The sequence below is a fragment of the Poromitra crassiceps genome (assembly GCF_964638095.1).
Source record: "Poromitra crassiceps genome assembly, chromosome: 27".
NCBI classification, from domain to species: domain Eukaryota; kingdom Metazoa; phylum Chordata; class Actinopteri; order Beryciformes; family Melamphaidae; genus Poromitra; species Poromitra crassiceps.
In genome coordinates this window covers 16,503,135-16,517,704 of record NC_139650.1, presented here as the reverse complement: position 1 = coordinate 16,517,704, position 14,570 = coordinate 16,503,135, and the positions used below count along the sequence as shown (strand labels likewise).

The 14,570-nt window shown below is 43.6% G+C and overlaps 1 protein-coding gene across 1 annotated transcript in view; it reads right to left on the bottom strand.

Moving 5' to 3' along the window:
- atrip (ATR interacting protein) overlaps positions 1 to 11,258 on the bottom strand; it is a 117,339-nt gene extending 106,081 nt beyond the window's left edge. Inside the window, exon 1 of the mRNA XM_083661634.1 lies at positions 11,199 to 11,258. The gene's annotated coding sequence lies outside the window, so the exon portion shown is untranslated. The remainder of the gene's footprint in view (positions 1 to 11,198) is intronic.
- Between the last annotated feature and the right edge of the window lie 3,312 nt (positions 11,259 to 14,570).

Below are 14,570 nucleotides of genomic sequence, written 5' to 3'. Positions count from 1 at the left end.
TCCACTGTCATATATGAATTAACCTCTTCCTTCACCAGCTGCAAAGTAGTCTTGTTGTTTCCCACCTGAGTCTTGAAGAGATCACCAAACAGTTCAGCCATGACTGACTTCTTGGCAGGAGGTGAATCAGGTGCCTCTGGGTGTCCTCTCTCTGGGGATGAACTACTGCCTGCTGCGGGGATGACTGCTGCGGCCGCTGTAGCCTCCTCCCTCTGCAAAATATAATGATAAAACTTCAATATGAGGACGACTGACACAGACACTGTAGCAGCAAATGTTTCAACTTAAGCAATTAAGAGATTTCATGCACAACAAAATTAATACAATACCTGTTCTTCTTCCATTTGTACAATCTCTGTGATGAGGCTGTTGTAGATTCTGTCACGACAGGCATTATCCACATGAGGAAGGGCCTTAAATCTGAGGAAGGGCCTTGAATCTGGGGTCGAGAGCTGTGGCTTTGTGGAGGAAGTCCTGACAGACAGAGTATCTGTCCTCCAGGTTTTCTCTGATAACAGCCTTCATGTCTCTCACAATTGGACTGTCGTCCTCACTGGGTTCCATGGAGTTGAGCACTGTGGTTTTGAGTGGCAGGATCATTGATACTGAAGGTGTGGATTCAGTGCTCATGAGTGTTGTGAGGGTTTTTAGTGGTTTAAGGACCTGGATGACCTCCTCTGCCAGTCTCACATCCTGGTCAGACAGTGCATGTACGTCTTTCTTCTTGAGGGCATTTTCTGTCAGTGCTGAAAACACAGCTGCTTGCTGTTCAAGGTACCTCTCGAGCATATTATAACTGGAGTTCCAGCGGGTGGGGACATCATGGATAAGCTTGTGTGTTTTCTTGTTTGGATTGTCCTCGCCCCTGTGCAGCAGCTCCTGTTTGGTCTCCAGTATGTGTGCAGCTGTTGTGCTACGATGAAAAAAAAGACACAATCCTTCTGACTTTACCCAGCACTCTCGACACCTGGTTGAGTCCTGTTGCTTTCTGTGATGCCAAATTAATTGTATGCGCAAAACATCCAATCTGGGGGCCAAGACAGCTTCACTGACTGCTTTCACAATATTTCTGGCATTGTCTGTTGTGACTGGAATTGTAGTTCCCGGCCTCTCCAAATTCCACTCCAACACTGCTTCTTTAAGTCCCTCTGCCAGATTTGTGCTTGTGTGTTGTTCATAAATGGGTCGAGTTTGCAGAACATGGCTCACCATGTTCCACTCAGGGCTGATATGCTGGGCAGTCACAGTTATGTAGCCCTCTGTAGCTCTGGATGTCCATCCATCAGTTGTGAGTGCGACAGCAGAAGCCTTGGACAAGTGGTGGACAACAGCAGCTTTTGTTTTTTCATAAAGTGCTGGTATGACTTTGCCACTGAAATGGGGACGAGAAGGAACTTGATACCGGGGCTCAATCACATTCAACATGTGTTTAAATCCTGCGTTCTCAACAACGGAGTATGGTCGTTGATCCGCTGCTATAAACACACCGATGCTTGTAGTTATTGCTTTAGCCCGGTCAGAATTCCCCACGAGAGGCTGTTGAAATGACGCAGGGAGCAACTTTTGCACTACGGTTTTCTTCCTTGTAGCACTGGTATTCACATTTGAAGTTTGACGTGGAGCCAAAAACATACCCGACCGCTACTGAACAATGTCGGCACACTGCATTCGTCTTATATACTTTTCTTTCGCCCTCGTCATCATAGTTCACCACGAAGCCAAAGTGTTCCCAAACAGGCGACTTAAGCGACGAAGAAGCGTCTTGAAGCTCCGGCTGCAGTGCATTGGCCATGATGTTTGCTAACGTTACCTAGCCGCGGAGGCTAGGCTGTCTGTCTACTAACGTTACATCCATGCGTGTTTACTAGGGAACAAGCTTCCGGTCCGCCACCTAATATGTCCGTGTAGGAACTTAGATTGTTCAGCTGTGTACTTCGGTACACAGCTGTACCGGACCGGACGTCCTGTACCGAAAAATTTCGTTATGATTACGTGTACCTTTACACCCCTACTGATTTGGCTAAGTACGTACTAGGGATGGGCATCGAATTTCGAATTTTCGAATAATCGTTGTTATTATCAAGGTCGACTTTTATTATTGAAATTCGAAATTCAAAAAAAAAAAAAAAAAAAAAAAAAAAAAAAAAAAATTTAGTGAAATGTTGCATTGTCTCCCCTGATTCTAAGTATAGTCAAATCGCTTGGTTTGAGCAAGTAAATTTTTTTTATAAGCATTTTAAGCAAGGTTTATGGAAAAATGAATGGCGGATGAAATCCCATGAAGAGGGAGAGGGGGTGACTTTGGCACCCCTTTGGCACTCAGACCTGAGCCTACTAAATATTTAATATTAAATAATATTTAACCACTCATGATTGTCAAAACTGTTTTTTATTTTCGAAAATGTCAATGTCATGTAACATGTTCTTTACTTCAGTGGTGCAATGCTTGTTTGAGCTAAAAATCCACAGCAGAAGCTTTTTATATTAATTAATAAAGCCGTAGACTTAGAATCAGGGGAGACAATGCAACATTTCACTAAAAAAAAAAAAAAAAAAAAAAAATAATAATAATTTTTTTTTACATTTTTATTTTTGTTTTCGAATTTCGAATTAAATTCGAATTTGGCCAGCGAATTTCGAATAGTGTTTTTGCTAGAAATGCCCATCCCTAGTACGTACTATAATGCACCACTGATTTTACCCCCAATAGGACTGAGTGACCATAGCTCAATATTATGGGCACCTAAGGCCCCCAGTAAAAAGGAAAAAGTCATCAAGAGCAAAAGCCGACAGATGAAATCCAAAAACATGGAGAAGTTTGGAAAATGGATCACTACCCACACATGGAATCTATGAGGCCCCTGACACATTGGCTAAGACCAGTGCTTTTTACCAGACACTCAACAATGCCTGTGAAATATTCTTCCCACTTGTGACCATACAGAAGCATCCAACTGACAGACCATGGTCTGTCAGTTGGATGACCCCTGAGATTAAACATCTGATCATAAAGAGGCAGACGGCATACCAACATGACAAGCACAGTACTTTAGCCAGGTTTTACCGTAATAAAGTACAAAGAGCCATCAATAAAGCAAAAAAAGACTTCTATCCCACCCAAATCTCTTACTTAAAAAGGGAAAACCTTGGACGTTGGTACACTGAGATTCGGTCCATGGCTGGGATGGAGAAACCATCCCTTAAACTTAACATCCCTAACTGTGACCCAAACTACAACAAAGCCATTGCTGACTTCATTAACCAAAGGTTTTCCGAAGTAAGCTTGTCACTCCCACCTCTTGATATCACAGTTTTACCCACATTCCTGCCAGCACCAAACCCCCTCCCTCAAATACAACCATGGGAGGTGTATAACAAACTGAGTAAGATCAAATCCAACAAAGCCCCTGGCCCTCATCAGGTACCCCAGAGAGTGTTAAAGGACTTTGCCTGTGAACCGAGTGGCCCTGTGTGTAACATCCTGAACACATCATTCCATGAAGGCATCACCCCTCCTCAGTGGAAACAGGCAATTGTCATTCCTGTTCCCAAAACTCAACCCCCCTTCGACCAATATCACTAACACCTCAGCTCAGCAAAATAGCAGAGGGGTTTGTAGCAGATTGGGTAAAAAATGACATCTCCCCTCACCTTGACCCCGCCCAGTTTGGGAGCAGACCAGGAAGATCATCTACTCACGCCCTCGTAAGCATTCTAGACGCCCTATACAAAGCCTCCGACACACCAGCCACTATCAGTACCCTCATCACAACCCACTTCTCAAAAGCATTTGACAAAGTGGACCTGAATGTTGCAATGGAACGACTCCTGAAGCTGGGTGTCAGACCTGCCCTAATGCCCTGGGTATGTAGCTTTGTGTCCGACCGCAGGCAAGCTGTACGGTACCAGGACTGCTACTCCAACTGGGCTGAGCTCACAGGGGGCGTGGCCCAGGGAACTCTGCTCGGGCCTATCGTCTTCCTTGCCCTCATTAACTGTGCTGCCACTGACATCCCAAATCGCTGGAAATATGTGGATGATTTAAACCTCATCCATGTATGTGATGCTAACAACATAACATCCCCCCAGACTGTCCTTGACAATCTAGACAGCTGGGTCCTCAACAGTCAAATGGCACTGAATCCATCCAAGTGCAAAACAATAACTGTAACATTCAGAAGAAATCCACCTCCCCCCGTCCCTCTCTTCCTGTGTGGTAAACAGCTACCAACATGTGAAAGCGTCAAGGTGCTTGGAGTCCAGATTCAATCAGACCTGAAATGGAATGAACACACTGATGCCATGGTTAAGAAAGCCAACACAAAACTGTACTTCCTGAGAAGGTTGAGAAGGTCAGGGGTGCCAACATCCGACCTGGCAACAATACACACAGGATACGTCCTCCCCACTCTGGAGTATGCCTGTCCGGCGTGGCATGGGAGCCTGACGCAGGCTCTGTCAGACCAGATAGAGCGTGTTCAGAAACGTGCCTGCAGAATAATAATTGGCAGAGCATATTCCAGCTATCACGACGCACTCCAAACCCTGTCACTACCTACCCTCCAAGACAGACGAAACTCACTATGCAGAGACTTTGCCTTGGGTCTTCTGGATTCCCCCTTCAGAGCCTGGCTGCCACCTACCAGAGCCCAAACATCAAACCACCCAAACCAGAAACAGCACCCAACTCAACATGCCCAAAACAAGAACAAAAAGATATGAAAAATCACCCATCCCATTCCTCACATCTCTGCTGAATGCCAAATAGTATAAAATGAACAGCCCTACCCATCACTGCCATAGACTGTTGATAAAACACAGAAGACTCACAAATGTATTATTTTATTCTAAATTGTGGTTTTTATATTTTGATGTTGTACTCCATTGATTTGATCCATTGTAAATATTCTCGTATTTCAGTTACATAAACTGCCAAGAGAATATTCAATAAAGAAAACTTGAAAAACTTGAAAACTTGAAACTTGTGACGAAAATAAAGCAATAAGCAGCGAACGGGACTAGGGATGTTCATCAATTATCGAAAATCGATAATTGATCGTTAAGGATTGGAATCGATCCTGTGGCATTTGGATCGATTTTTTAATTATTAAAAAAAAAAAAAAAAAAAAAAATTGACTAGGTTTGGGTGGAATTCGTTCCTCCTCGCCCCACTCCATTGCACAGCCGACTAACGTGAGGTGGAGCTTCATATAGTCTCTAGTTTTCTGGCTGGGCACGGGCCTTTGTGCCAACAAAACTGTTTTAAACATGGGAAATTCACCGGGGACAGCAGTGGCAGCACCGGGGACAGCAGTGTTGGAGAGGAGACACATTGAAATAAAGAGTTCATTGAGGAGAACACGTTGTCTTTCGTATTTTCTGCCATAGGCATTCATTTTGTTAAAAAAAAATATATATATATTGAAAATTTTCTAAGTATTAATAAAATCGATAATCGATAATTGATCGTTAATTTTCACCAATTATCGATTTTGGAAAATTTTCAAAATGAACATCCCTAAACGGGACAGACCACCGTGAAGAGGGAATCCCACAGTCTTGGCCAAAAAAGTTAAATGACATCTAGCCCCATAACTTGACCCTGCTACTGTACTCCGTATATTATAATAATATACTCATACAGCAGTCAGTGTCACACATAAGGGTGGGCGATATGACAATCTTAGATCGTTGACGATCAGAATGGCTCCACGATCTGCCTTTCTAGACAGATAGTTATAATCGCGCTACATAGACTTTATACAGTCAATGCGCAACATGCAGTGCACATTATATCAGTTGCATTTCTATGTCTGAAAGACGGGTGCAAAGTTTTCCTCCCCACCCCCCGCGCCCCCACCCCCCTCTCTCAATTGGCGAGCGGCAGCATGGAGGAGGAAAACACAGGAGAGTTGGTGCCCAAAAAAAATTCAACATCAGTGATATGGACCTGGTTTGGATTTTCCAAAATCGACACGGAGCGAAAGAGGGTTATTTGCAAACATTGCAAAGACACGGTTCGCACGTCGGAAGGCAACACGACAAACCTTTTTAACCACCTCAAAAGAAAGCACCCGAAGGAGTATGCGGACAGTCAAACCGTGAGGGGGACACAGGCGAGTGCAGCCAAGCAGCTAGAAGCGAGACCCAAACAAAGCACACTAGCAGATGCTTTTCAGAAAGGCACTCCGTATTCCAGGAAAAGTAAGTGTTGGAAAGAGGTAACCGATGCTGTAACATTTTGCATAACCAAAGATATGATGCCCATAAAAACCGTGGAAAATGCGGGTTTTAAAAGGCTGCTCAAAATAGTTGATCCGCGGTACAAGATACCCAGCCGCAAATACATGTCCAGAACGGCCATTCCATGGATGTACTGTACTGTACGTGAGAAGATGGAACACAGAATCCAACTAGGGATGTCGACGGTTAACCGTTAACCGGTTAACCGCCGACAACGTCATTGGTCGGTTAAGCATGTCGGTCAAACGGTTAATTTGCATATTAAATTGGCATACAACGTGTTGCCAATATGGTGTTTTTTTTCCTCCCTCGCTGTAAGCAATGTTAACAAGTAGTTACTGTAGCAGCAGGATATAGGAATTAAAAGCTCCTGCCAGAACAACATTCATTTAGAGAAAGGCTTTTCCAAATGTTTGAGAGAAAAGCAGTGTGCATTGTCAGCAGCACTGACTTCTCTCTATCTCTCTCTGTCCGCTCCACACATGCGCCACAGCCCCGCCCCCCTCTGCTTTGACCAGACAGGAGAAGTGCGATGCATTTCTCCCCTCAGTCCCCTGACGCCCTGCCTGCCCTGTGCTAGACTCAGCCCTGTGCAGACTACAGCCAGCCAGTCACTCTGCTGCTTCTGTGTTCCAGCCGCTGTCATGAAACAGCTTTTCAGTTTGGTCAGGACAGAGCGCATGGCCTGAAACCCGACACCTCGCTCACCTCACAGCGTTCAGCGTGCACCGCGCACTTCCGTGTCTGGAGTCAAACCTGATGGAACGTGCACATTACTTTTTCTTCACTGGCTCATTCGGTTTCACTCTCTCTCCCTCCCTCTCTGCATGTTCATCGTGCACACGAATGCATACGCTCGCACTCAATGATCAAACAGTAGTTTTTTACCGTGTTACAAAAATGCAGACATGCGTCTAATTGACGATTGAAAAGTAACAATTAACGTTAGTCTTTACTGTCCAACACAGAGCAGTTCGGAGAAATTGTTTCACAACGAGAGACGGATTGTTTGTAGACTGCATTCATTGACACTTTCAAAGCCGGTGTGAAAGCAGCTACTGACAGCTGCATGCGGACTCGTCTTCATAATGACTGTTAACACAGAGAGCATAGCCCTCGTTGCGTGCGTGAAGACAGAGGGAGAAGGAGTGAGACCAAAAGCAGGTATTATATATTGCTAAAAGTAGAAGATACTGTAGTGATGCGCGCGTTGTCAGTGCGCCCTGCAGCCTGGGCTGTCGTCCGCTCAAACAGTACTTCACGGGGCGGCTGCATGTCAATTGACGTGTCCTTAATATGCATAGCGTGCAGCTCTAAGCAGTATAGCCTATCGGAGGAATGTTTTTGTTTAGATGGCTGGAGGATTCAACTTGTCTTTTCGTTTTGTTAATGTGTTTTCTTCTGCTTGTAGATGTAAAAATAAACGCTTTCTAATGAAAAAAAATCAAGCATTTGTTGTGGTAAGGGTTTAATGTGGCACAGACAGTCAAAATGCGCATTTTAATCTTCTCGGTTAACCGACAATTGTCGGCTAATGAGGGTCGGTTGTCGGTCAAAGAAAATTATGATTTTCGACATCCCTAAATCCAACGTCCAGTTTTTTGCTACAACGAGTGATTTATGGTCTAGCCCAGGGGTGGGCAAGTGTTTTTCATGGGGGGCCACATGAGAAACCCAGATTGTTGCCGGGGGCCGAACACATATTGTCACGCCGTAACGCATGGATGGGCAACTTTGATGATAGAGAGGGCCACAAAAAAATGTCCTCGCTACCAGATTTTGCTGAGGGCTGAACGGCGCCAGCGCGAAACATTTTGGGCATTTGAAGCCAGGTTTAGAGGAATAACTCATTTTGAATTAACAGTTGTGATGTCATTATTCAGTCTTAACCACCAATATTTGATCCTTTTCTCACGCACAGTCACCACCTGCTCTCCCTGCAGGGCTTGAAATTAACTTTTTTCACCACCTGCCAATATGGCTGCTAGATTTTAAAGTTACCAGCCAATTCGAATTTCCACTAGCCGAAATGTTTTTCTTGAAATAAACCAGAATATGAGTGGGTTATTTTAAGCTTAAAGGAACACTCCGCCCATTTTCAACCAGCTTTGTATCATTAGAACATCAGTAGTATATCAGAAAACTGTAAACGGTTTTGAAGTCTGTCATTTAATTTGACAGTTAATGACTGTTAAAGTGTGGACCAGTGACATCACTGGTCCACACTAACTCAAATTAATAACTCATTAACTCAAATTAACTCTCAATAACTGTCAAACTATTCATCATTCATCTAGTTTGACAGTTATTGAGAGTTGATTTGAGTGAATGAGTTATTAATTTGGCTTGTGAGTCATACAAATACATATTTGTTTACACTGCAGAATTGCACACTAAATTGTCTGTTATTCTTTCATCTTAGGTTTTGTTTTGTTTAAAGGGCTGTATTTTTTTAAATATGGAATTATGGATTGGGAATTAGTTTGGTTGTACTTGTACTGTTCAGTAACTTGCAAAATAGTCTTAAAAACCAAAATGAAAAAAAAACATGATAAGATCGTGGATCGTGATCCTGCCTGAAAAAATCGTGATATGATATTTTTGCTATTATCGCCCACCCCTCACAGCCTTCCCATAGGCAATAAGGGGGGAAAGGCTGTTCAAAACGCTCTCCTACCCGTCTCCGGCGTCCGATTGCAAATCCGAAGATATGATAGTCCTCATACGGAAGCCAGTAATTTACCCATATTGAGGACAGGAGAAGCTTCCTAGTGCCGACAGGAACCTTGGGAGTTTGAGTATTTTATGACATATTTTGCTTCCCAGGTGCGCTGGATTTGCATTGATCACTGACCCTGACTGAGCTGCATGTGACTGCATGTGTTTGCTCGTGGCGTGCACATGATAGTGAGATCAAACACACCCTGCTGTAAATTCAGCACAGGCTGTGGAAAGACTGCAGCGCCTCTCTCTCTCTCTCTCTCTCTCTCTCTCTCTCTCTCTCTCTCTCTCTCTCTCTCTCTTCTCTCTCTTCTCTCTCTTCTCTCTCTTCTCTCTCTTCTCTCTCTCTCTCTCTCTCTCTCTCTCTCTCTCTCTCTCTCTCTCTCTCTCTCTCTCTCTCTCTCTCTCTCTCTCTCTCTCTCTCTCTCTCTCGACCGTCCAATGTACCCGTCTGTAAACGGTGCAGCTGAGCTGATAAATGCCGACTTGTTCAACGAGCAACAGGTTAGCGGATGTGATAGATAACATCATTATCAGTACAGGGGGACACACTCTCGACAGTGCTGCTGCATCAACATGTTAGTTACATTCCAATTCATCAACTTTGGAGCGTTATTTACCCCCCCTTCCCAATCGTCCCAATCGATTCCTTATTTCTTTCTTCTATTTAGTTAGTTAGTCTGTCAGTAAAAGGCTTGATGGATGAACAAATCAATCAAAAACACTTCACTACGTCCAACATAGGCTACAAGATTCGTTTCATAACGAAACATGCAAATTGCATGTTTCGTTGCAATTTGCTATGCAAATTGCTGTTTCGTTCCACGCTGGTTACGCGCTGCCAAATTCAGTTAAAAAATGTGCGAGTTTAAGATCGCCAAATGGCGGGCTATTCAGCATAAAACAATATAATACGAAAAAGTAGCACTGCTTGGTGGACGCCGAATTTAGTAGAAGACCCGGATAACTCGAACTGAATTGACTTACTTGAATATCCATGCAGTCTGTAGCCGGTGCGAGTGCAGCCGATGAGGTTAAATTATCCCAGTGTTTGCTTCTGACCCTCTGTCCTCTGTGTGAACCACGCTGCCCTCTCTAAACTCCGCGTAATACAATGCAATGACTGTCTGGCTTGTGAGCTAACTTACTGCTTGATAATATAAAACATAGGAAAAGAGAAAGGGGAAAATATAGGTGCTACTGTCTGTAAATCTATCTATTAGCCTGTCAGGTCTTCATTTCCTGCATTTCCAATGGAGCGCTGCAGATTCAACAAGATTTTCAGACGTAGGCTATTCAGCATTGGACAATACAGAATGTCAATCACTGTCAGCCATCTATCCAACCAACAACCAATTAGATTTCACCTGGTTTAACCAGGGTAAGGGCGTGCGAACCTCCAGCTCAATGTGATTGGTGGGAAAACACATCACTCTCACGTGTTTCTGTCAGGTTTCTGTGAATTGCAAGTGTTTTTCAACCAATCATATTTTTCATTAGATAAATGACCAAATAAATAAACACCCACAGGGCGAAGTTTTTTTATCTGCCTACTAAAGGCTGGGACCAGGGCCAGAGTGACTCTTTGCATGGAGCTCTCCTTTCCAACAACAGTGACCTGTGTTGTTGAAGCATTTTAAGCATATAAGAATATAATGAATGAAAAAATGAGCGTCTGCACATAAGAAAAAACATATAAAATCCCCAATCTAATAGAGGAGGACCATCCTCCTATGCCTCACTGGAAAAACCTCCTCTGTATACAGTCAATGGTTGGAATTAAACATCACAGGTACCTGTGCAACCAGTAACCCGGATACTGTTTTACTGCAGGGATATGATAACCTGATGATCTGTGTTCCATGTAAACGCCATATCCTGAATATGATGAAAAACCAGGATATGCGCCTCATAACCGGATACACATGTCAATGTAAACACCGTAGTGTGTCAGCACTTGGTCGTCACAGACACACTGCAACATCTTGCCCTGTCTATATATTATGATAACCTGCAGCGTTGTTAATGTGTGAAGAGCCCCTGAACGGTGTGTTAGCTAACTCCAGCGTCTCATGCTAACAGGCTGTTTCTAGTACCAAACCATCACAGCTAGCTGTTAGCTAACTGTACATTAGGCTAGCGTTAGCTGGCTAGCTGTGTCAGTGTGAAGTCAGCTTAGACTTCTCACGTCAGATAATAACTAATAGGAACTTAACTGTCAAAATGATACATACCGGTATTTACCACGTGAACGTTCAGCTTTAGTGAGTGAGTGAGATCCACCTTCTTCTTCTTTCAAATTTCCGGCACGGTAGATGCTAAGAGTATTACTGCCCTCCGCAGGACAAGGATATACGGTTGTCGATATTTTTCCCATGATGGCGAAGGCTAGGCAAAGGCATGGCCCGCCCCTCTCTGCCTCTGATTGGCTGACTGCACTCTGCTGCTCTCGTCTAACCTCGCGTCACCAGGCTCTTCTCGGCGAGAAAGAGCCTGGCTCCCGCCCACAATTGATTTTGTCACCCTACCTGGTTCCGGCCTAGAGCCCGCCCTAGACCGGATGGGCAGCGTTTCTAGCTCGTCAACTTTCACGTTAACTTGACAATTTGACCCAAGTATCAGAACGGCAAACAACAAAACAAAAGATGGACGTACCGAACGAAGTTTTTGAAGAAGTTCTTTTAGAAACATTGCGGATTCACAATCTCACATCTTTTAAGCCAATACAGAAGCTTTGAATCAGACAATTAATCGAGGCAAGAGACGTCAAGCTAACGGCAACAAAGACGTTTTTTGGCGCACTGCCTTCCGGTGTTCATTCTGGTTCCGTGGTTTACGCCCCATGACAAAAAGTGGGATGAAAGGTGCCCAGCCTACTCTCGTCTGCTTCCCAGATGGCAGCATATTGAATCAAAAGGTTAGTGTGAGATCTTACTTTATTATATTAAACGTTATGTAGCCGAGCGTAGGCTGCGCCAGGGGCTCTGGGCTGCGCCTATACTTTGATATAAAAACCAATAAACGGGGCAACTCCAAGAGACGCCAGCTTTATTTCTCTTCCGCTTCCAGCATAACATAGCGTCAAGTCCCCCCGACAACCACAACACACACTTCCGCTTCCTGTCTTCAACATAAGAGCCTACGGCCAATAGGCTACTTGGCTGTCTAGAACGTAAACATAAATTATATAGCACCTTCATAAAAATAGCTTACACACCTCCCCTCCTCCAAAACAAACGTCCTCGTTTTAGCATTCATTCACGGTGTAACTACATGGCATGGCAATGGAACACAAAGCAACCAACACATTCCATCAACTCAACTGCATCAGCTGCAACACCGAGGCTGTACACAAGAAGGGGCAGAGCAGACTCTATTTCTTGAGGAAGCTCGGTTCCTTCAAGGTGTGCAGCAGGATGTTGCAGACCTTCTACCAGTCTGTTGTGGCAAGTGCCATCCTCTTCGCAGCCATCAGTTGGGGCAGCAGTATCAGAGCCAGAGACTCCAAGAAACTGAACAAACTGATAAAGAGAGCTGGCTCTGTGCTGGGAACTACTCTGGAGCCCCTGGAGGTGGTGGTGGAGAGGAGGATGCTGGAGAAAGTGCTCAAAATAATGGACAATGTGACACACCCCCTACACGACCTACTGACTGGACAACTGAGTGTGTTCAGTCAGAGGCTCCGGCAGCTTCCCTGCACTAAAGAGCGTTACAGGACAACAGCGTGTGTTCAGTCAGAGGCTCCAGCAGCTCTCCTGCACTAAAGAGCGTTACAGGAGGTCTTTTGTGCCCACTGCAATTAAGCAGTGGTGTAATGTAACTAAGTATAAATACTTAAGTACTGTACTTAAGTATTTTTTCTGAGTATCTGTACTTTACTTGAGTATTTATATTTCTGTCAACTTTCACTTTTACTCCACTACATTTGTCAAATAAAATGGATACTTTTACTCCACTACATTTCCCCCAAGCATCTTAGTTACAAAGTAAAATCAGAAGAAATCGCCTAGCCTGCAAGCGATCAGGTTTGGCAAATCAGTGCTCCTAGTTTGCAAGTTACGTTAATCGTAATGCAACATAACGTTGTTTGCCAGCGGCTATAGACGGTTTTAACTTGACAACAAAAACATTCTAAATTGAACCCCCGCTCACTTCCTGTTGCCGTGTTTGCTATGAACATAAAATAATAAAAAACATTCAAGTGTAGGACTGACCATTCCGTGAAAACCGTCTATAGATGGTTTTCACCAGAGCGCAACCCCACAGCACTTCCTTTTTCTCAGCATTCGGCAAACTGCAGAAATATTCACTCGAGATTGTTACTTTTGTTTTCGCTGCTCAGCTGTATAGACGGTTTTCACGGAATGGTCAGTCCTGCACTTGAATGTTTTTTTTTCTTTTATGTCCATAGCAAACACTGCAACAGGAAGTGAGCGGGGGTTCAATTTAGAATGTTTTTATCGTCAAATTAAAACCGTCTATAAAAGTCAAGAAGAAGAAATCGACTTCCACTCAAGCCCAGGCATGTCTTTTGCTTGATTTTTTTTTGCAGCATTTACTTGTACTTTTTACTTTCAATACTTAAGTACATTTAATATCAGAAAATTACTTTTGATACTAAAGTACAGAAAATATCAAGTACTTTAGGACTTTTACTCAAGTAATATTCTAATGAGTGACTTTGACTTTTACCAAAGTCTTTTTCTGGGAAGATATCTTTACTTTTACTTAAGTATGGTTTTCGAGTACTTTATCCACCACCGGCAATTAGCATATATAATAAGTCGTGTAGCCTACATGCAGGGAGAGCAGACTCCTCCTTTCACTCCGTCTCCCTCTCTCCTCCACACCCCTCCCATAGATACGCTGGTGAACCCTCATTTCATCATTGCTATTGCTGTAGCCTATGTCACTTTATAATTATAATGATGTTGCACAATGTCCATTTTGGCCACATAGAACATGTGTGCTTGCTACAGCTGTAAATTACAGGTGCAATTTATTTTCTTATCTTATTTTATTTAACGTTACTGTAGATAGGATAACTTAAATGCTGTGCTTTCTTGACATGTTTCTGACATGGTTTCTATGTCTGACATATTTTTGACATTGGCTTTTTCTTTTGTGTGTTTTTTACTGAGATGTACTGACATTGGCTTCTGCTGTAACACAAGAATTTCACCCAGGGGATTAATAAAGTACTCTATCTATCTATCTATCTATCTATCATCACCCTCAAAAGCCACACTCTTAACTCAGTAACTCAATACCCCCATCACTTAAAGCACTCAAAGCCCCCAGAGACACGGAAATTAACACACTCCATAACACTGCATCCTCCCCCTGTGCAAAGGCATCCATGTTCCCAAACATTCACAGTGCATTTCCATAACAATACCCAACGACACATTTTTTTTTTTTTTATCTCTCTCCATGACCAACCCACAACCCCATAACTCAGTTAATCATAAGTGACAAAGTCCTTGAAATGCCCAGGCCGTTTCAAATTTCCCCAGACCGCGAAACAGTCCGTGATGACTCACTAGTACCCGTAACAGTCTCTGTGTCACCGGCGGCCAGTGGCTCCTCAAACCCCCACTCCCCAG